The sequence below is a fragment of the Podarcis melisellensis genome, assembly GCF_964234715.1.
Source record: "Podarcis melisellensis genome assembly, chromosome: 11".
In the NCBI taxonomy this organism is placed as follows: Eukaryota; Metazoa; Chordata; class Lepidosauria; order Squamata; family Lacertidae; genus Podarcis; species Podarcis melisellensis.
This window is the reverse complement of record NC_138543.1, coordinates 17,689,799-17,711,758: the sequence shown is the minus strand read 5'-3', so window position 1 is coordinate 17,711,758 and position 21,960 is coordinate 17,689,799. Positions and strand designations below refer to the sequence as shown.

The following is a 21,960-nucleotide window of genomic DNA, read 5'->3' as shown; positions in this document are numbered from 1 at the left end:
TACAGACGCTTCAGGTTACAGACTCTTCAGGTTACAGACTCCGCTAACCCAGAAATAGTACCTCAGGTTAAGAACTTTACTTCAGGATGAGAACAGAAATCGTGCGGCGGCAGCAGGAGGCTCTATTAGCTAAAGTGGTACCTCAGGTTATGAGCGGACCTCTGGAATGAATTAAGTTCTTAACCAGAGGTACCACTGTATAGGGAAGTATTTTTCAATGTTTAATGCTTTATTATGTTTTTTATATATGTTGGAAGCCGCCCAGAGTGGCTGAGGCAATACAGTCAGATGTGTGGGGTATAAATAGTTGCATTTTCATTATGGAATGGGATGTACGGTACCTATTTTCATTGGAGCAATGTTGGAGGGTATGGCATCAGGGTTAGGACTTGAAAGCTGCCCATTCATATGTTTGCTTTACAAACAGGTGAGTCTGTTGTTGAAGACACCATATACAGCAGAGTCTGCAACAGCAGTGAAGACTCAGTGCCATTTTTCTAGAAAGAGGGTCCAGAACCTCCCTTTTTATCTTATAATGGCAATGGTGCCCACCTGAGAGGGGACAGAACTGAGTTCCAGTGAGTTCTGGCTTTTAAAAAGCCTAGGTTATACTGAAGTGTTAGATATTCACACACCTCATTCCACCCAGGGCAATTGTGGTTTTACCCAGCTTGTCTGAATGCTACCATGTTGGGAGTTGCTGGTACTACTTTGCTAAAATCAGCACAGATCTATTTTTGATGCCTGGTTGCAATTACAATTCTTCCCTCGCTTTCCTGCCTTTCCACAACCTTGAGTGTAGCTCCCTATCTGAAAAGCTTTACATTAAAAAAAACAAACACGGACCTACGAACTAACTGGAATAATTAGTGCTGTAATTAAAGAGCTGAATTACAGTCTGTTGTTCTTGGAGTAAGATGAGCAGATGGCATATGTGCTAAAAAGCAAAATTTAGCAAAATGAGATGCCTAATTTGTTCTCTGCTTAATGGCACTGCTTATTGAAAATATAAAATCCATGGATTAGGTATCAACAGGATTTGAGTGATTTTGCTGTACACCTGTATTTCACCTTGTGATTAGTCCTGTTTGAAAATGCTGCCTGAGTTGGAGGTATGTGATGACCAAACCGCTCTTGAAAACCTTATAAATAAGTAAGGGCTTTTGGAGACACCTGGGGATGTAATGTAATGCAATAATAATGTGCTATAATCATTGCTTCATAGCAAAGAAAAGCTTATAGGCATGTAAAAAAACCACATTTTTGCTTCTGTCTTAAACATAACAGAGTTTCTAGAACATAGTGAAAAACTGAACAAAAATGTATACCATATTTTTATTTTAAAATCTTCATCTTTTAAGGATCTGAAAGGCTCTCTGTTTATTTTGATTCGGTTTGGGGTTTTTTGCTGATATAGACTGAACAAGGCCACCTCTCTGGAAATTCTAAGAAGCAGACCATACACGACCTAATGAAATGGTATACTTTTTTTATTACTTTGGTAATTGCAAGAGTTCATTTTAAGTGACAATCCTATACATACTTACCTGGGAGTAAGCTCCATTGAACTTTGTGAGGCTTACGTCTGAGTAGACTTGCACAGCCTTGTGCTGTTAGTAGTATCTGAAGTATGGAGCTTTGTAATAGTAAATCCAGACATGCAGCTAACAAAAGCAGGGACTGTTACATTGTAAATATTTTCTTGCCTTGCTAAAATCTACTTTTATAAGAAGATGCATGTATAAAGAAATATACTAGAAGTTCCAATTATCTGATTGTGTCAGCTATTTTGTGGAGCACAGGGGGGAAAGCTGAAACCATAAGTTTCAAATATCTAAGTAAGAGTAAAATACAATACAACATGGTGAATGATGATATACACTGAGAAAGATGGGCATTCCTCTAGGAATTGCATTGTGTGGAGGACCTTCTAGAAAAACAAGGACCCATTTAAATCCGAAACTGACAATAAGGTATGTCTTAAATCTCGAAAATGATTTTTATTTGGTTTTACAAACTCATTCACACTCAAAATCACAAATAATAAAAATTACACAAGATTCTTCCGAATCTCTAGACTTCCCTCTTCCCCTCCGTGGGTTCTTTAGTTAACCTTTTCAACTACAAGTCCTCCTAATTTTTCAGTCCTCCATTGTATCCAAAGACTGTGTAATATTACAAGAGTTATTTAAGACCTGCCAAAGAGTTCAAGTGTTTACAGTGGTCTGTCAAATATAAAATAAATTTCTCCCATTCTTTCTTGAAGTTTTGATCCTCCTGGTTTCTGATTTTCCCAGTCATTCTTGCCATCTCTGCACAGTCCATTAGTTTAGTCTGCCAGTCCACTCTGGCAGTGACCTTGTCGTCTTTTCAACTCTGGGCAAGCAACATCCTTGCAGCTGTTATAGCATAAATAAACAGTCAGGTATGTCTTGAATCTCATTCTGGTTCTCAATTCTTAACTGTTCATCCTTACTTTGGTTTCTCTTCAGATCATATAAACCTTAACTGTACCTCTATTTGCATCATCACCTTCCCATTTGCTCCTGAAACAGATCCTACATTAACTCTCTCCAAACCCAATATTTCCTTTGTGACCGGCAAGGACCTTCCAGTGTACTATTATCCTTTGTTTCTGTTCTCCTCACTCATTTCTTTTTTCTTTTTTAAAAATATATTTTTATTAGAGATTTCTTGGCTTACAAAAGTATGTGCAATGTCTCTTTTTTCAAGTTACATTTTCTACAGATCAGTTTCATTTGTCAAGACATTACTGTTAGGTTAGGAAGAAAAGGGCAAAAGAGGGAGAAAGAGGTGAGTGGTGAGTGGAGGCAATACTTGTATTCTACTTAGTGTATGTGTGGGGTTATGTGTCAGCATCACTTTACTATTCTCTTGTATTTCTTTGGTGGTGAGAGAGGTTGGGGTTGGTCAAGGTGTGGTTGGTTGTCTTTGGTTGGCTGTGGTGAGCTTTGTTTTTTGTTTTTTAAAAGATTTTTATTAAAGTTTCCAAGATTTTATAAAACACAAAAATAAGCAATACATTAATACAAACAAAGAAAGAAAAAATAAAAACAGGTATAATTTCAATCCCTTATTTTCTTGTAACTTACTTCCCCGACTTCCTCATACCTCCCCTTTCTGCATTCCAATTTCTAATTTATTAATTCAGCAAATCCTTTCCCTTATTTTTCATTTAATTTTTAGTCTCCCTTTTCTTTTACTTATCCATTACAGCTGGAAACCCCATAATTTCTAAACCAACGTCAGTCTAATATTCATTAATTTTACAGTATTTCTTAAGATAGTCCTTGAATTCCTTCCAATCTTCTTCTGCTGTCTCTCTCCCCTGGTGGTGAGCTTTGTTTTTGGGTGTGGAGGTTATGTGTTTGTGTTTTTGGATCAGGTTAGTCAGATTAATTTAAATGCTGTTGGCGGGTTCTTGTTGTTGTCTTGCTGGGCTGTGTATGTGATAAAGGGTAACCATATTGAGGTGAAGGTTTCTTCTTCTATTTGTCCCCATGTCAGTTTCAGTTTGTTGGTTAGTTTTTCTAATAAGGCTGTTTCCCATACTACAGTGGTACCTCAGGTTACAGATGCTTCAGGTTACAGACTCCACTAACCCAGAAATAGTACCTCAGGTTAAGAACTTCGCTTCAGGATGAGAACAGAAATTGTGCAGCGGCAGCAGAAGGCCCCACTAGCTAAAGTGGTACCTCAGGTTAAGAACAGTTTCAGGTTAAGAATAGACCTCCAGAACGAATTAAGTTCTTAACCCGAGGTACGACTGTATTTGATGCCATTGGTCTATGCTTACTCCTGACAGGCCCCTCCAGTATAAGGTTACCAGACATCCCCATTTCCCGGGGACAGTCCCCGGATTTACAAATCAGTCCCCTGACAAAATCTATCTGTTTAGTAGGAAGTTGAAAAGTGTCCCTGGATTCATTGAAAAAAATCTGGTAACCTTACTCCAGTAGACATAATCAAAAAACAATGAGAGGATGACATAGGCTATGAGATTAATCCTCACTCATTTCTGGTGCCAGCATCAGGCCCAGTGCTTGCCCGCTTCTTTTCTCTATAAACTTGACTGATAAATCCAGAATCATGTTCCCAGTCATTATTCAAAAGTAATCACCCTGAAAAATATGGTGTTTTACTGAGTTGATAGCAAACATCTTACTTTTAGAGAAGGGGATAAATGATTCAGAAAAGAAAATACACGAGCATATCACCAGGACAATCTCGTCCCATTTCATGTTGTTGAATACTTTGTTAATAAAAGTTAATCATGGCTTTAAATCTGATACATATTCTGATCAAGTTGCAAGTCTCATTTTAACAGCTTGGCAGGATCTAAGAGTTTTATTTCCTGGTGCCTCTAAGTGCTATATAATTATATACAAAGCATTCATGTCCATTGCTGGCTTCTAATGACAAGAGAAAAACATCTAAATAAGAAGAAAGGAAGCCTGCACACTGTGCGTTGTCAAATTAAAAGCATGGTTAGCTGCTGCCTAATAGCATACCTTTATCCTTTAAGGTGGTGTGTGCTTTTAATTGCATTGGTACAATGGGGACAGTCTTTTTAGCAGACTTCTTGTGTTCAAAATTGAAAGTTTTGAAAACTGTGGGACTTAACAGCACAATGTGAACCAAGTCTACTCAGAAGTCCTGTTGAATTCAATGGTGCTAGTGGCAGACTTTGGGGTCTCAAATTTCAGTGGTGCCCTGCGCGATGCCAAAATTCAGCACACACCCCCCTCTCTCTTCATTCTAAATCACAGTTGCAGTGTCCCTAGTGGCACTCCAGAATTTTGCACCCAGTGCGACGAAACCTGTAGCACTCACCTAAATCTACCTCTGATGGGGCTTGCTTCCAAGCTAGTGGGCTAAAAGTGTTTACAGTAGATTATGCTATATAAAAATAATCGGTATTTATGCTTGCTTGGAAATTTCAGCTAGTGCAGAATTTGGTGGCCAAGTTGTTCATTGCGGCAAAATGGTTTGAGCATATTACGGCATTCCTGGTCCTACTGCATTGGCTACCAATTAGTTTCTGGGCCCCATTCAAAGTGCTGGTTTTGATCTATAAAGCCTTAAATGGCTTAGGACTGCAATACTTCAAGGACTGCCTCTTTGCATATGAACGTACCCAGACTTTGAGATCATTATCTGAGGCCCTTTTTCGTGTACCTTCTCCACAAGGTCCAGAGGGCGATAACATGAGAACAGGCCTTCTTTTTTCAGTGGCTCCCCATTTGTGGAATGTTCTCCCCAGGGAGGTTCAGCTGATGCCTTCATTTTACACTTTTAGGTGCCAGGCAAAAACTTTCCTCTTTAACCAGACTTTTGGCTGATTCAACATCCAATGCGCTTTTCAAATGTGTTGGGGGTGGTTATTGAATGGTTGTTCCTGTTTTTATTATGTATTTTATGTTTTTGTTATGTATTTTATGTCTTTATGTTGTAACCGACCTGAGACCTGCAGGTATAGGGTGGTATACAGATTTATAAAATAATAAAATAATAATTATTATATATAAACTTTTACTTTTCATTGTCCTGTTTTCATTGTCCTTTTCAAGGTTACCTCTATACTGTCACACTTCTGTGTAGATCCGTCACCCGTTTAGAAAGAGCTAGGTAGACGTCCTTCATGCAATAAGAGTGCACCTTCATAATACCTTAGAAATTAAGTTTGGCACATTGCAGTAAATAGCAATGGTACTGCAGCACACTTGCACAACAAATCCATGTTTCGTTTCATTTCTGGGAATAAAAGTAATGGAAAACTATAGTACCAAGTGCAGGACAACTGCTTAACGGTGGCGGCTAATAAACTGTAAAAAAAGAAGCAAAAATAAATCAATACTATTACTTAATATGTGCTTCATCTAGATTTGAACCAAATGAGCTGAGGGGAAAGGATGCTTTAAGATTACTTAGAGAATTTCAAATACTGTTGCCTACCTGAAAACTGACTTTCTTTGGATTGGGTTAATCAAGTATTTTGGACTGGTCTGTAGGTTAAGCTTGTTGTATGCTTCCTGCCAACCTAGCAGTTTGAAAGCACAACAAAACATTACATCTGCACTGATTGGGGCTTGAACTGGGCAGGAAAGAGACCTTGGGATAGTGGCGGATTGCTCAAAGAAAACATTGAACCAATGTGCAGCAGCTATGAAAATGGCAAATTTGGTGCTAGGGATAATTAGGAAGGGGACTGAAAATAAATCTGGGATTTGTTACTGTATCTCCGGTTTGACTCAGCAAACCCACTCACACTGGTATTCCCATCAGGCAGATGTGGTAGATTTTCACCAGAATCACACTCTGCAATGTCTACCACAATGCTCTTCCCTGGTGGCAGTTCCTTCCTGTCTCTTGCTGCCTGTGATGACTGCAGAGCATGGGATAGCTCAGCTGGTAGAGCACGAGGACTTTTAATCTCAGAGTCCTGGGTTTGAGGCCCATGTTAGGCAGGGAGTTGAACTAGATGATTCTCATGGCCCCTTCCAACTCTACAATTCTATAGTTCTATGATTATTCACTTATGAGTTAGAACAATTTACAATAGAATAAAGGTAAAAGGTAAATAATGGGAGCAGATGGTGCTGTGGTCTAAACCACTGAGCCTCTTGGGTTTGCCGATCGGAAGGTTGGCGGTTTGAATCCCAGTGATGGAAAAAACGCGGAAGATTTATACGATCTGAGGTGAAACCAGAGTATGTTCTACAGATGGTATATAACGCCAGTTAAACTGGCCAAAATGTATAAAACATACAATAAGTGTTGGAAATGTAAAGAAAAAGAAGGTACTTTCTATCATATGTGGTGGGAGTGTAAAAGGGTGAAAGACTTCTGGGAAATGATATACAATGAATTGAAAAAGATGTTGAAATATACGTTCGTTAAAAAACCAGAGGCCTTTCTATTAGGAATGGTAGGAAACGAAATTAATAAGAGAGACTGTAAACTGTTTCAATATGCAGTGACTGCCGCAAGGATACTTCTGGCCCAAAGACAGAAACAGGAAGAAATTCCGACAGTGGAAGAATGGAGAAGGAAATTGGCTGAATATGCAGAATTGGACAAATTGACTGGGAAGATTCCATATCAGAAAGACTAAAAGTTTATCGAGGACTGGGGGGAAATTACAGAATATCTGAAAAATATATGTGATGTACAGACAACGCTTGTTGGTTTTGAAGAGACTCTGTGAGATAGTAAGAAATATTGCAAAAAAGAGAGTAAGAGGAAAAGGAGTTGGGAAAGGCAATATTATGTTTAGAAATGCGTCAATAAATAGAAATTTTACCAAAGATTGACAGAGAAACTGAGGGAAGTCAAAAATTGAAGAATGAGTGCAAAATAATTTGTTGATTGTATAAAATTTGTTTGGAAAATGAATAAAAATTATTTATAAAAAAAAAAAAATCCCAGTGATGGAGAGAGCGCCCGTTGGTCTGCCCCAGCTCCTGCCAACCTAGCAGTTCAAAAGCATGCCAGTGCAAGTAAATAGATACCTCTGCAGCAGGAAGAAAAATGTGTTTCCGTGTGCTCTGGTTTCTGTCACCATGTCCCATTGTGCCAGAAGCTACTGTTAGGTCCATCATGAGATGTCCGCCAGCTTCCAATCACAGATAACAGCAGCCTTCAAGCAAGCAAACTTGCCTTATTATTGCTCCATGGCATCCCACTGCCAGAGGATTGCCTACTTCCATTCATCACTTTGCCTCCTCCAAGTGGAAGAAACCTGGGCAGTGCTGAATGTCACATCCATTGCCAAGTGTGTCCGGTTGGAAATAGAAAAGGACTTTCCCCTTGGCCTGCCTTTATATCCACTCAGTTGCCAAGTGCTATTGTGACATCACAAGAAACCCACAGCCAATGGCAACAGCTGGGGAGGCATCATCTTCATTGCTTTGAGCCTCATGATGGTGGGTGGACCTATCAGTGATTGTGTGCTTGTTTCTTCAGGACACGGGTAGAGCTGTGGTCTAAACCACTGAGCCTCTTGGGCTTGCTGATCAGAAGGTAGGCGGTTTGAATCCCCAGCGATGGTGTGCTGTCCCAGCTCCTGCTGACCTTGCAGTTCAAAAGCACGTCAAAGTGCAAGTAGATAAATAGGTACCACTGTGGCGGGAAGGTAAACGACGTTTCTGTGAGCTGCTCTGGTTTTGCCAAAAGCAGCTTAGTTATGCTAGCCACGTGACCCGGAAAAACTGTCTGCAGACAAATGCCGGCTCCCTCGGCCTGTAAAGTGAGATGAACACCACAACCCCAGAGTCGTCTGTGACTGGACTTTACCTTTACCTTTATGCTTCCTCCCCACCCAGCTACATTTTGGCTTTAATCCACAATGTAGTGATTTTAATGGGGTTATTTACTTTTTCCAGACTAAGCTCATTGCTCTGAACTGGGCTTCTTTCATCTACCTTTTAACCTTATCTATAAAAAAGATTCAAAAAGCATGGCAAAGGGCAAGTAGATAAATAGGTACCACTCCAGCGGGAAGGTAAACAGCGTTTCCATGTGCTGCTCTGGTTTCGCCAGAAGCGGCTCAGTCATGCTGGCCACATGACCCGGGAAAACTGTCTTCGGACAAATGTTGGCTCCCTTGGCCAACAAGATGAGCGCCGCAACCCCAGAGTCATTCACAACTGGACTTAACTGCCAGGGGTCCTTTATCTTTACCTTTTTATAAAAAAAGATAATTAATGTTTAAATCTCATTGAAGTCATGGGACTTCATTAAATGATCAGATATTAACCTCTATATTTCAGCAGGACTTATGTGCATCTTACCTTCTCTGGATAGAACTTGAAGCATGGTAGAAAGAAGATGGTTTTTATGTATAGATCTCTGATGCCTGCTGATCTTTGAGATCTGATGGCCTCCAGCCAACATTTCAGGGGTAGGACCATGCTTTGAATCCTATACTTTCAACGGGAGAGGTTTATTATTTATTATTTTGTTTATATACCACCTAATTAGAATTGTCTCCACATAGTGTGCAAATAACTCAGTACAAAATATAAAAATCAGAACTGTAAAATCAGAATTCAGGTAAGATGTTTGCCGGAATTTATTATTATTTTTTTAAACCTCTCAAGGCACAGGAGAGGGCCTGTTTGACCTCAATGGAAAGACAGTTTTGGTAAATTGGGCTAACAATGCTTAACAAACAATTCATTGTGGGTATGATGTTTTATTGTGCTTTCAATTCTGTTGAGAGCTGCCCAGAGTGGCTGGGGAAACCCAGCCAGATGAGCGGAGTATAAATTCTTATTCTTAGCCATGGGAGACCACTAACTCATACCCTCCAACACTGATCTGATGAAAATAGGGATAGCCCATTCCATAATGATAATTTTACTATTTATACCCCACACATCTTACTGGGTTGCCCCAGCCACCCAGGGCAGCTTCCAACACATATAAAAACATAATAAAACATTAAACATTTTTTTTAAAAAAAAAACTTCCTTATACAGAATTGCCTTCAGATGGCTCAGGGGTCGGATAACTCCATACCCTCCAACATTTCTCTGATAAAAATCGGGACGTCCTAAGGAAAAGTGGGACATTCCGGGGTCAAATCAGAAACTGGGATGGCTTCTCTAAATCAGGGATATCCCTGGAAAATAGGGACACTTGGAGGGTGTGCTAACTGTGACTTCCTGAAAGGCCTCCAGAATCAGGCAGGTATATAATGAATCAGGTGGTCCTTGAGATATCCTGGATCCAAGATGTTAAGGGCCTTGCAAAATAATGCAAGAGATGTAAGCATGTTATTTAATCATCCACTAACATAATGAAAATGATAATCTATTAGCTTTAAATGATGATGGTGGTCTTTATGATGACTTCAAATCTATGTGCAATACAATAAGGTTAAAAATAAACATAAGCTCAGCCTAGGGCATACAGCGTAAAGTGAAACAAACCTTTTTTAAGTGTCTTCAAAGAGTCTGGAATATTGAAAGCAGTTATTTTCTGACTTCCTTTTTCTGATTCACATCAGTTTCCCTGACTTCCTGATCCCTTTCATACAGCTGGGTATCAAGTTGACTAATTCCAAACACACACATTATAACTTTTGGTACTCTAAAGACTTACAGATTTATTATGACACAAGATTTCATTGACTAAAGCCCATGACATCCGATGTAGAGTTTGGGCTTATTTTCAAAGCCCCACATTTTCCCTCTCGCCTGTAAATATTGATATCTACACTTCACACTGTTAGTCCCACTGCATTTAATAGACAAAGACAGATAAACTTTAAGAATCAGCTACTGCGACAGTGATGATACCAACATAGGCACACTGGATAATCCTTTTCATCTCACATGTTGTCAAAAAAACGGTGGGTGCATTATTAGGCTGATCTGTTATCGCGCCTTGATAAGGACCAGCCTTCTATCAACTGTGAAAACACAGTGATAAAACCTTACTACAAGCCTATGATTCACCATTATTATGTCGGAAATTACAAAAAAAAGGAAAATGGCATAGGAAGTTAGAAATCCATCCTCTGGCTGCGTTTGACATTTCCAATTTAAAGAAAATGTCTTTTGTCTGAAATGGAAAGTATGATGATGTATTTAATCTGTACATCTTTTGGAAAGATGTAAGGGTGAAAAAAACCCAGAAACCATGACACACTCCTTTGCTAGTTTTCCTCTCATTCCTTGGAATAAGCAATGTGAAAAACTAGATACCAGCCGTACAACTCTGCACTGTTACCCATAACTCATTCTTACAGGGTTTGATAGGACTTCTCCCAGGTAGGCATGCATATGATTTATTATTTTATTTTATTTTTATGTATGTATTTGTTTACTTATAAAACGTATATGCTACACTTCATCGCAAGTAATCTCAGAGTGGGTCACAAAGTGTATTTTTAAAAAATATAACAGCCAATAAAGTCAAAATACAAAAGTACAATGTAAAAATATTAGTCACTAATACATACATTAAATACAATACAAACAGCATGGGCATGTTGCCCAGTGTCCAGCATGCCCATAGACCATGAGGCCTAGTAGAAGAGAATGCTATTTAGTTGGTGCTGATTGATGGACAATGAAGGTGCCCATCAAAGCTGATCAGAGAGTATGTTCCACAACTGGGATGCTATTGCTGACAAGGCCCTCTGGCAAATTATAAATTTCTTGCTTTCAGCCAAGAAAACAGCCTCAGTTCTACCTACCTCAAGGCCTGAGGTCTCCGCAGCTGACCTCAAATATTTCTTCTGGCCTATTGTTACACAAAAATTTGGGGGTCACAGAAATATAAGACACAGCCCTAGTTTCTCTCTCTCTTTCGAGTAATTTACAATCACTTATATTTAACCTTAACCACCTTTCTACTGCCCATTAACCTAGTTAGGAAGAAATGACAAAATGGCAAATTATTCTCAGTACTGAAAATTGTATTGTTGGCAATATCAAAACATTAGAAAGTAGATGGATGGGGTTTTTCCCCCCGTAAAAGAATTAAAAACTACCGACTTTCTGGATTTGTTACAAATAGAATAGCCTGTTTGAAAGATCAACACCGGCAAAAATTGAATTGCCGTAATAGTTCTTTAATAGCCACATTTGAGCATTTGGTAACACATTGCTTTCCTCTGGAACAGCAACCTTAAATGCTGTAATTTATTATAACTTAGCCACAGTGATATTTTTGCTAAGCTTTCCAAGCACCCAAGAGTTCAAGGAACGGCAGTGCTAGATGCTGTGCTATCCTGACCGATACATATTATTACAGCTCAGTCTGCCAAAGCTTCCTGTGAAAATTGTAGCTGGACCATGTAAGTGATTTGTAAGGTTCTGAAATCCCCCTGTATATTACTACATAAACATTAATGGTAAATGAAATGCCTAGATAATAGGAGCCATGATAAAATGGTATGTAATCTGTTAATACAAAGGAATTAGGAGTCACAGGGAAAAATACAGCTACATGTTTGCCAGAAGTAGCTTATCAGAATTGAAGATTAAAGTTGAAATCCCTGTGGTGCAGTTTATGGTGTGAAAATCCTATTTTTGCTTTACAAATCATGCCTCTCAGTCAAATATTATCCATGCATTCAAGAAACGAATCCGGTGCCCAGTACAAGCGCAGGACTTTTCAGCACTGATTTCAGGAAAGCCGCTATTTTCCATCTGTTGGAAACTCTTCAGCAGACAATTTGAATATGACTCTATGCTCCATGGAAGCTGCCCTGAGAATTAAAAAAAAACAGAAGGAGAAGAGAAAGACTAATTGCCAAAGCCAGTTCAGTAAATGTAAAAGATGCTTGGCTGTACATGACATGGTTTTTTTAGCACCGTGCTCTGAAATATTTGAAAGACTATTTCTTATCCACAGATCCCCTTGTGTGTTAAGATAACAGGGGTGGCAGTTCAGCAGGGTGGCAGTTTGGGAGAGGAAATTCTCTGTGGCAGCTCCTAAACTGTGGAATCCCCTCCTTGCAGAGGGGTGTATCTTGCTCCTTTCTTCTATAGCTGTTGGTAACCTCTTTGACAGCTTAGGGATCCAGGTGGCACTGTGGGTTAAACCACAGAGCCTAGGATTTGCTGATCAGAAGGTTTGCGGTTTGAATCCCTACAATGGGGTGAGCTCCCGTTGCTCGGTCCCTGCTCCTGCCAACCTAGCAGTTTGAAAGCCCATCAAAGTGCAAGTAGATAAATAGGTACCACTCTGGCGGGAGGGTAAGTGGCGTTTCCGTGGGCTGCTCTGGTTTGCCAGAAGCAGCTTAGTCATGCTGGCCACATGACCCAGAAGCTGTACACCGGCTCCCTCGGCCAATAAAGTGAAATGAGCGCCGCAACCCCAGAGTCAGTCACGACTGGACCTAATAGTCAGGGGTCCCTTTACCTTTACCTTGACAGCTTAGGTATGTTGTGGTTTTCAGGATGCACTCTATTTCTTCTGATTGTAGATTGTTTTAGCTAATTTTTCTATTTAGTATTCTATTGTAAAAAATAAAGGTAAAGGATCCCTGAACTGCTAAGTACACTCAAAGGCAACTATGGGGTGCAACACTCATCTCGCTTCAGGCCAATGAAGCTGGAGTTTGTCCACAGACAGCTTTTCAGGTCATGTGGCCAACATGATTAAACTGCTACTGGTACATGGAGGACCGTGGCATAAGCCAAAACTCACAGAAAATGCACATAGGTCCTGCTGAAATAAAGAGGGGTTGTGGTGTTCTTCTCACTTTATAGGCCAAGGAAGTCGGCATTTGTCCGCAGAGAGTTTTTCCGGGTCATGTGGCCAGCATGACTAAGCTGCTTCTGGTGAAACCAGAGCAGCTCACAGAAACGTCATTTACCTTCCCCTCACAGTGGTACCTATTTATCTACTTGCACTTTGACGGCTTTCGAACTGCTAGGTCAGCAGGAGCTGGGACAGAGCAATGGGAGCTCACAACTGCCTACCTTCTGATCGGCAAGCCCAAGAGGTTCAGTGGTTTAGACCACAGTTCCACCCGTGTCCCGAATAAACAAGCACACAATCACTGATAGGTCCACCCGCCATTGTGAGGCTCAAAGCAATGAAGATGATGCCTCCCCAGCTGTTGCCATTGGCTGTGGGTTTCTTGTGATGTCACAAAAGCACTTGGCAACTGAGTGGATATAAAGGCAGGCCAAGGGAAAAGCCCTTTTCTATTTCACTGCCCAGATTTCTTACACTGTGCAGCTAGTAAACACCAAAGCTAAGATCACATAAAGGAAACATGCTATATTTTGGTTACAGAAAGAATTGCCATTTGGTTTTTTATACAATATTCCTTAACTGTAAGATTGCATGGGCCAAAAAAAAAAAAAAAAAAAAATCAGAGACGATGAGAGCAGATGATTATTAAAACTGCTCTGTAGAATCAACATTTACAGAGTAGCGATAAAAATAATAATAAAGGAGATGACATTTTCTTCCAGGTTATTTGGTTCAACGTGATGGTGCTATATGCATAGAATACACCCAAAACAATTCCTGCACAAGCCCCATTAATCTAAATATCAATGTAAAGGTATTTCTGAGCTGGCACAGGAGATGCTCATGGCAGATTGAGTTGCACATCATCAAACAACTTCTACTTTAGCTCATTATCTGCTGGATATGTGTTGCTTGTGTGTTTTTTTATGAACTCCTCTCAGTCCAGCAGGGTATGCAAAGAATAAGCTGGCGATCCACAGAGAAACAGTGTCATGAAATCTATTGTCGTCTTTTGAGTGTGTGTGTCTTACTGAAAATTCTACCCAACTCCCAGATCCTGAATGCTGCACAGTATATTCCTTTTACAGTGTTCAAATGCAATTCTGGCTATATTTCTATTTAGAGCGATATTACGGAATTTCCATTTAAATGTTAATTTTTACATTATTTTCCACTTTCTATAAATGCCTTGGTAACTTGGGGCAGTGTTTGGAAGGTTTATTTTTAAAACAGAACTTATTCAGGTTCATCTCATACCAAAAGGAACCAGTTCCAATTAAATTTTGTACTTTTGCTAAATGAACTAGTTCAGCCCAAGTTCATCCAAAGGAACTTTTTCATTCATAAAAAGTTCATCATGTTACCAACTGCTGTGCTGAAGTAAACCAGCGGGCTCACACACAAGTAATAAGGTGTCTAAAAGACAGGATGTCATCAAGTGAAGCTTTCCCCATAATTGCATTTTTACTAGAAATGGCTTGCCCTGTCTATTTTCTGCCTGCCACATAGCTCTTAAAGGCACAAGGTGTCATTGACTTTAGTCCTGTCCCTCTGGTTCTCTCTGAAAACTGCTCTGATGGAAGAAAGCAAATCTCTTCAGCAGGGAAGATGCAGGAAATGTCTCATTCTATCCCTCTGATAGCTTTGCAACAGTGATTAAGTGGCTAAGCAGCCTTACTAAAAGCAGCACCTCTGCAGCTGAACAATGAGCCGTAGATTGTTGTCTCTGTGTTTCGTTTTCAAACTTTATAAATGCCTGATTGACTTACATTTGAACTTAATTCACTTTTAGTTCACCCAATGATTATTGCAACTACTTCCACACCTACTAGCGAACTAGTTCAGTGAAGTTCATTTAGCTAAATTAGTTCATTCCAAACATTGGCTTAGGGTAAACTTAGAGCACTGGTCCCCGTTTGAACTCTGTCATCCAGCTGGGTCCTATTTATTCCAGATCAGTCAAAGGGGAGGGATCATAGCTCAGTGACAGAACAGACATTTTGTGTGCAGTAAGGCCCAGGTTTTTTCTGTGGCATTTCCAGTTAAAATTATTAGTGGTTGTATCAGGGGATCAACAGAAGTAGAGTTTCCAGATTAAGGGAAGTAATAGTACCATTTTATTCTGCCTTGTTCTGACCACACCTGGAAGACAATGTCCAATTCTGGCCACCAGAATTTAGGAAGGAGGGCAACAAAGATGATCAAGGGTCTAGAAGCTAAGCTGTATGAGGAACGGTTGAATGAGCTGGGTATTTTTGGCCTGGATAAGAGGAGACTGAGGGGAGATATTATAGCCATCTTCAAATATCTCAAAAGCTATCACGTGGAAGATGGAACAAGCTTGTTTTCTCCTGCTCTGGAGGGGAGGACTCAAACCAATGGCTTCAAGTTACAAGACAGGAGATTCCAACTAAATGTACGGGAAAACATTCTGACAATGAGAACTGTTTGACAGTGGAACAGTCTCCCTCGGGAGGTTATGGACTCTCCTTCCTTGGAAGTTTTTAAGCAGATGTTGGATGGCCATCTGTCATGGATGCTTTAGCTGAGATTCCTGCATTGCAGGGGGTTGGACTAGATGATTCCTGGGTCCCTTCTAACTCTACAATTCTATGGTTCTATGATGAGAAAGACCTTTGCCAATGATCCTGGAGAGCTGCAACCTATCAGTGCAGATGATTCTAGGCCAAATGAACAAATAGTGTGACCTGGTAAAAGCCAACTTTCTATTGTCCCATGACAATACAACCACCCAAGCCTGTAGTTTCCATTTTCAATGTTCCTGACTGTGGCGTTCGTACAGAGCCCCCGGTACTCTCACGGACTATTAACCCATACACCACTAATCCACTGCCACCAACCAGGTCCTCCCCGGTAAATCATTTAGTCTCAGTCAGGTTCTTCAGTTAACAAAGAAGAGTGTAGTTTAGTGCAAACACAAATAAACTTGAACTGCATTCAAAACATTGTTATTGTTTAGCTTCTTAGTCTTATTTTATTCTGTCCCTAACTCTTCTACCTCCCCTCACACATGAACCAACTGCACTAACTGTCTCTCTAATTCCAGCTGTCTGCCAACTGCTTTCCCAACTGCCTTTTCCCAACCAACCAACCAACTACCAACCCAAACCTTGGGCTAAGCCCTTTTATAAAAAGGTAGGCTCTGCCTCTGGCTTTTCTATTGGTCTACCTATTAACTCTTTCTCTCCCCCTGTACAGACATTTTAAAAAGAATGGGCAAACGCCACACTGACCTCCCCTCTTGTACACTTACATCAATTCAGGTCTTCCCTGGGAAGGTATAATCCATAACTCTAATTGACCAGCAGTTGAAGTTGCTGTGGCTTATCACACTGCTACTGTTCTCACCTGGGAAGGGGCATCTCTTTCCAACCCTGTGTCCAACCTTGATGTTCCCAGTCCTTCTCAAAGCCAGCATTTGGTGCCAATTGAATTCTGAGTGCCCCTGATAAGTAATATGAAATCGAAATATGGAATAGACAGGAGGTTGGGTCTTTAGTGTTAAGACCAATATATGTTTTATTGTTTGTTAAGAAAATTATGTGTCTATGGTTATTCCTGTGTGTAATTTGGTATTTGTGTTTTTTCTTTTTTCTTGCTATATCAATAAAAAAACAACAACCAAGAATTCTGAGTGCCCCTGGCTCTTCTATCAGAACTGTTTTGCAATACCTGTAGCAACTGTACTGGCTATAGGAAGGGACACAAACCTCAGAAAGTGGTGTCAGTCATTAGTTTCTGAAACTTTAGCAAAATGTCATTAAAACAGCATGCTCTTTTATAAAGTAAGAACTGAAACATCAAAATGAGGTTGATAAAACTCAGAAGCATTCTACCTAATCCTGAAGGCCTGTTTATGACTGAAATGAAATGCATTACAGATTCCCCTCTCCTCTCTCCGTGGGAAAAACGGATTCAAGTGTGTTTTCTAAAAGTCTACCCATTTTGGGGAGACACAGCCCTCACTTTTGGAAGGCGAAAACTGCTTTGGAGAGAAGAAAGGAGGTGGGGAGCTTCCATTTTCTTCTAATCTCTATGAAGTGAAAATCTGTTACTTATTTGATTAGCTCCTGTTCAATGAACTGAACCCAGTGTTCAAAGAAATACATTTCTGAAAATGGCAGAGCAACTACAGTCGGTTATAAAATATGCACAGGCTACAGAAACATTGGAATGATTGCACACTTCAATTCATTAGAATGGCTGCTACTTCTCAGCTTTGCCCCATCGACTCACTGAGGTGAACGGTAACATTACAGGATCCCATTTTGAAACCAGACGTGTGGAAACCCACAAGAAGTGTGTTTTCAAGGTTAGGGAAGAGAAAATTATATGCATTTTTCTCCAGTTTTGACTGTGTGTCACAGTGTTCCAGTAAATCATCTTTGCTGCTGCATTACACAGAACTAGCTTTTTTTCTGCAACTGCTAGTATAAATTCAAAGACTTTACAGCTCTGTGTTTATGATTACTGAGGATACAAATGAATGGAGAGGGATGGTTATCTCAGCCACGGATCTGAGTTCTTGACCCATACACATTCACATTCCCATTTGCACTGAGGTATACACATGAATGTTTATAGCACTCCCTATCTGTAATTTAAATGGGACGCAGGTGGCGCTGTGGGTTAAACCACAGAGCCTAGGGCTTGCCGATCAGAAGGTCGGTGGTGAGGAGCAATTATTTTGCATCTACTGACAACCCCCCCCCCAATTAGTAGTCCAAAAACTGAGCCCCACATGCCATCCATAAGCCCAAACTCTACCAACGCTGGGTGAATTAAAGACAATCCTTTTATAAAAATGGAAACCTATGAGCAATACTGAACATATTACTAGGCTTTTCTGCTAGATTCCCAGAATTCAAATTACTGTATAGTTCTGGTGAGACTTCTTTGGTTGCATACCTGTTTTGTGGGAGCATCAATAAAGGTTTTACCACTTCATATTTCCTGTGTGTGATGCAGGTTTTAATATCTTCCACTGAAGAATTACAGTTACATATAAACTGTTGATTCTTTGGGGGGTATAAAAAGCCCCCAATTGTTCATCCTCAGGACTGCATATATGCTCCAGACAAATTAACTCATTTCCTGGAGTATTTTAACATTCCCTTCATGAGTTTTTAATTTTCTCACTAAAGTATGGAGAAAAATGCAATTGGCTGCAACATAGAGAGGGGGAAGATGGTATTCAGTTTCCTTCTCTACACAAAGGGAGGGGGAAAACACCTATGTAATTGATCTTAATAAAAACAATGATAATCTAGTAGCTCTGGGTTACTTTAACATTTAAGTAATATGAGATATCAAGGTCTGATTACATGTCTTGTTTGTTTTAAAGTGACTCATAGTCATTGATAATCTTATTCTCCATGAATTTGCCCAATCCTCTTCACAGGACTGACCCACTCACGAGGCGGACTGAAGCAGCCACATCAGGCAGCAGAATTCCATGGGGCAGCACCACCATATTTGCCCAATCCCTGCCACTGGGGTTGCACCATGGCAGCGGCTTTCAGCAAAATCTTGCAAGATCTCATTGGAAGCCACTACAGCCTCATGACCCTAGTGAGTGAGGCTTCAGTGGGGGTGGGGTGGGAGGGAGGCAGCCAGCAACACCTTCCTGTTTCACCTCTTGGCAGTGCTGGATTTATGTATAGGCTAAGTAGGCTGAAGCTATTGTCTCTAAATCTAGGGGGCCTCACCAGCCTGCCCGCTCCCCAGCAGGCAACCTCCCCTCTCCCAAAATTGCAAACCCAAGGCTTCATGAGACTCAGGGCTAGCCAGTGGGGCCCAATATGAAGCAGTGGGGCACAACTTGGTTTTTTTGGTTGTTGTTTTTTTTTTTGCAAGGCTCCAGTTCACAGCCAAAGTCTGCAAAATCTTATAAATAAAATGCATCTAGATTGCCCTGGTGCGGGGGGGGGGGGGCCCTTAGGAACAGCACACGGGGCCCAATTTGGCCAAATTGCTCCAATTGCCTTAAGGTCAGCCTTGATGAGACTGTGCAGGGGTTAGACCAGGGGTCTGCAACCCGCGGCTCCGGAGCCGCATGTGGCTCTTTTACACCTTTGCCGCGGCTCTGGGGCGGATACTAGCGAGGGGAGGAGGCGCATTGTGCACCCCGACACTCCCCACTGTGGCGGGCGCTGTACTGGCTGTGACGTCGCATGGGGCGGTGCGTGCGTTAGTCATGCACCGTCCCGACATCACCTTCCCGCCCGCCTGCTACATTGTAAGGGGCATGTACGCTGGTCACTGCATTGAAAGGGGGCATGTACGCTGGTCACTGTTTTGAAGGGGAGTGAAGAACACACACACACAAAAAGGTAACTTGTTAATTTAACGTTTATTTCTATGAGGAGGAGTAATTCTGAGGGGTCAAACAAAGAAATAATAAAAAAGTGACAAAAAAGTTATTTTTATAATGATGAGTTTTGCGGCTCCCAGTTTTTTTTCCCTTCGGAAACGGGTCCAAGTGGCTCTTTTTGTCTTAAAGGTTGCAGACCCCTGGGTTAGACTGACAAATCCTGCACCTTCTATGGTTTCACTATTCAAAGTACAGACTCAAGGACTTGCTATGGAAATAAAGAGGGGGGCACTTATTGGAAATCATTTTTGTCACCTCCCCCCACAAACGGTCTGAGACGATGAACCCAGCCACCTTTTATTCACAGTCACATAAGCACTACACTACAGCATGGCCATAAACCTATACGTTCAACCACTGAAATATATACCCAACATGTAGCAATGGAGATTTATGTTACTGCTTTATGAATGAACATTGTGTTTTATGACTAGATTCTGTATTTTGTGAATTACCTAAGAGCCACCAATAGGGAGCTCTAGAATCTGACAGCTAACCAATTGGGTACTACCAAACAGCGACCCCTAAAGCTGAAAGCAGGTAACCAGCAGGAAACGCTTCAGCTCAGCCTTTGCACTGTTGACTGAACACCCCCTGCTGTGCAGATAATGGAGAAAACTCATAAATTGTATCCCTTCTGGCATCCTGGCCAACTCTATTACACTGGTGTAAACCCTGGTGCACCAGAAGCCCAGAACAGCAGCAAATAAAATCTGCTCATACATCAGAGACTGATAAGATTTGTCAACCAGCTCTTCCAAAGTCTCCCTAAATTATAAAGCTCCAAAATACAGGCCAAAAGAGAGCAGGTTTGGAAAGAGTGAGGCATACAATGGGCACCACCAGTGAAAATGCCCTGCTCCATGTAGCTCCTGCCTTGCCATTTGATAGGCTGCCCACTTGCCCTCCTTCTTGACATTGAATGCTCTATATTGGAGTCTCCAGGTTCAGTACAAAAACCATAAGAAGGAAGAACTAATCAGAGGCAGGCACAGTTGCAAATGGCAACAAAATATCTGTGAAAGGAAGAGGAGCAGGTTTGCTCAAGTGTGTTGCAGGTAGAAATTGAGAGCAGTAGTTTACTTGCTCGAATTAATAAATAAAGTTTTGAGAATTTAAATTCTAGATTAAAATTGGTTACTTAATTGAGAAGAGGATTGTAAGAAAAACACTGGGGCCTAATTTGAATAGTAGAGTGCCTGGTATCTGGTGAGCAATCTCAGCCTTTATTTCCGCACTGTGGCTGCAGACCAAATCACCTGTCAGGAGAGTTATGAGATTTAGGTGAGGGTCAGATGCCTTGTCAATCCCAGCAGGTATATAAGAGGGAGACCACCCTGGCTACCTCTTGGACAAATCCTTTTGCATATACCCTCTCATTTTGTTAAAAATGATCTTATTCAATCCCATTGATGATTATGCTGGACTTATCTCTGGCATGTACAGGACTGGGTTCACCCTGAGGCGTAATTAAAATATATCTGTATTGAGTTTGGTTGTCCGGCCCAGAGTTGTCCAGTCTCTCCTGGGTTGTTCTTTCATACTCCCCCATCAGTTGCCACCAGAGTTTTTTTCAGCCAGAGCTCACTGGAGCTCAGTTCTGGCACCTCTCAGTGCCACTACCATTCTAAGAGAGAAAGTGTAAGCTTTTTCTAGAAAAATAGCACTGGCTGCCACTATATAATGGCTGGAGTTCGTGCGAGTGGTGGGCAGTTGTGTGGCCTGTGATGGCTGCTTGATGCTGGTTTCCCAGTTTGCTGTGTGTTAGTGCCAGTCATGTCTAGGAAAACAAATCATATATTACTCCTAGTGTGGCTGGGGTGCAGTGGGGGGTGGGGTGGGAAGCAGCTCATTGTAAGAATTCTGTTCATGGAATATGCAAGACATATAATAGGATTTATCATTGCTATTTTAATAATACTCGGGAAGAGTATTCTGAGTCCCACCACCTTCTGAGGCAAGGTGGGTTGTGACTGAAGACAGACCATTTTAGTTTTGGAAAGTTCTGGAATTTCTTCCTCAAGGAAGTTGCCATCCCTGTTTTCTTAATTTGACCATGCTTTGGAGTATTTTAAAGCCCATTTATATTGACATTTTATACTATTGTGGTCTGATTTGTAGCAGGTGGGTTGTTTCTTTAAAAGTATGTTATTCTACTTTAATTTTCTGAAAACACTTGGGCTATGCACACACCATTTAAAGCACATTAAAAGCACACTCATCACATAGTAGTTCACCATCACATAGTACCCCTTAACAAACTACCGTTCCCGTGATTCTTTTAAAATTTAAATTAACAGTCTTTGTCACATACAAAAAGCCAG

General features: G+C 40.8%; 3 long non-coding RNA genes across 4 annotated transcripts in view; 1 reads left to right on the top strand and 2 right to left on the bottom strand.

The window, feature by feature from the left end:
• Positions 1–1,980: 1,980 nt before the first annotated feature.
• LOC309380784 lies at positions 1,981–8,999 on the bottom strand. The gene is made up of 2 exons (XR_014173141.1): positions 8,814–8,999; positions 1,981–2,399 (listed from the first exon to the last, which is right to left on the bottom strand). It is a non-coding gene; the product is annotated as an uncharacterized lncRNA (long non-coding RNA).
• Positions 9,000–10,915: 1,916 nt separating this feature from the next.
• LOC309380763 lies at positions 10,916–12,620 on the bottom strand. The gene is made up of 2 exons (XR_014173119.1): positions 12,389–12,620; positions 10,916–12,244 (listed from the first exon to the last, which is right to left on the bottom strand). It is a non-coding gene; the product is annotated as an uncharacterized lncRNA (long non-coding RNA).
• A 1,099-nt stretch (positions 12,621–13,719) lies between these two features.
• Positions 13,720–21,960, top strand: part of LOC309380727 — a 58,068-nt gene continuing 49,827 nt past the window's right edge. For both annotated transcript variants that reach the window (XR_014173081.1, XR_014173083.1), the window contains exon 1: positions 13,720–16,398. This is a non-coding gene — a long non-coding RNA (uncharacterized lncRNA). The remainder of the gene's footprint in view (positions 16,399–21,960) is intronic.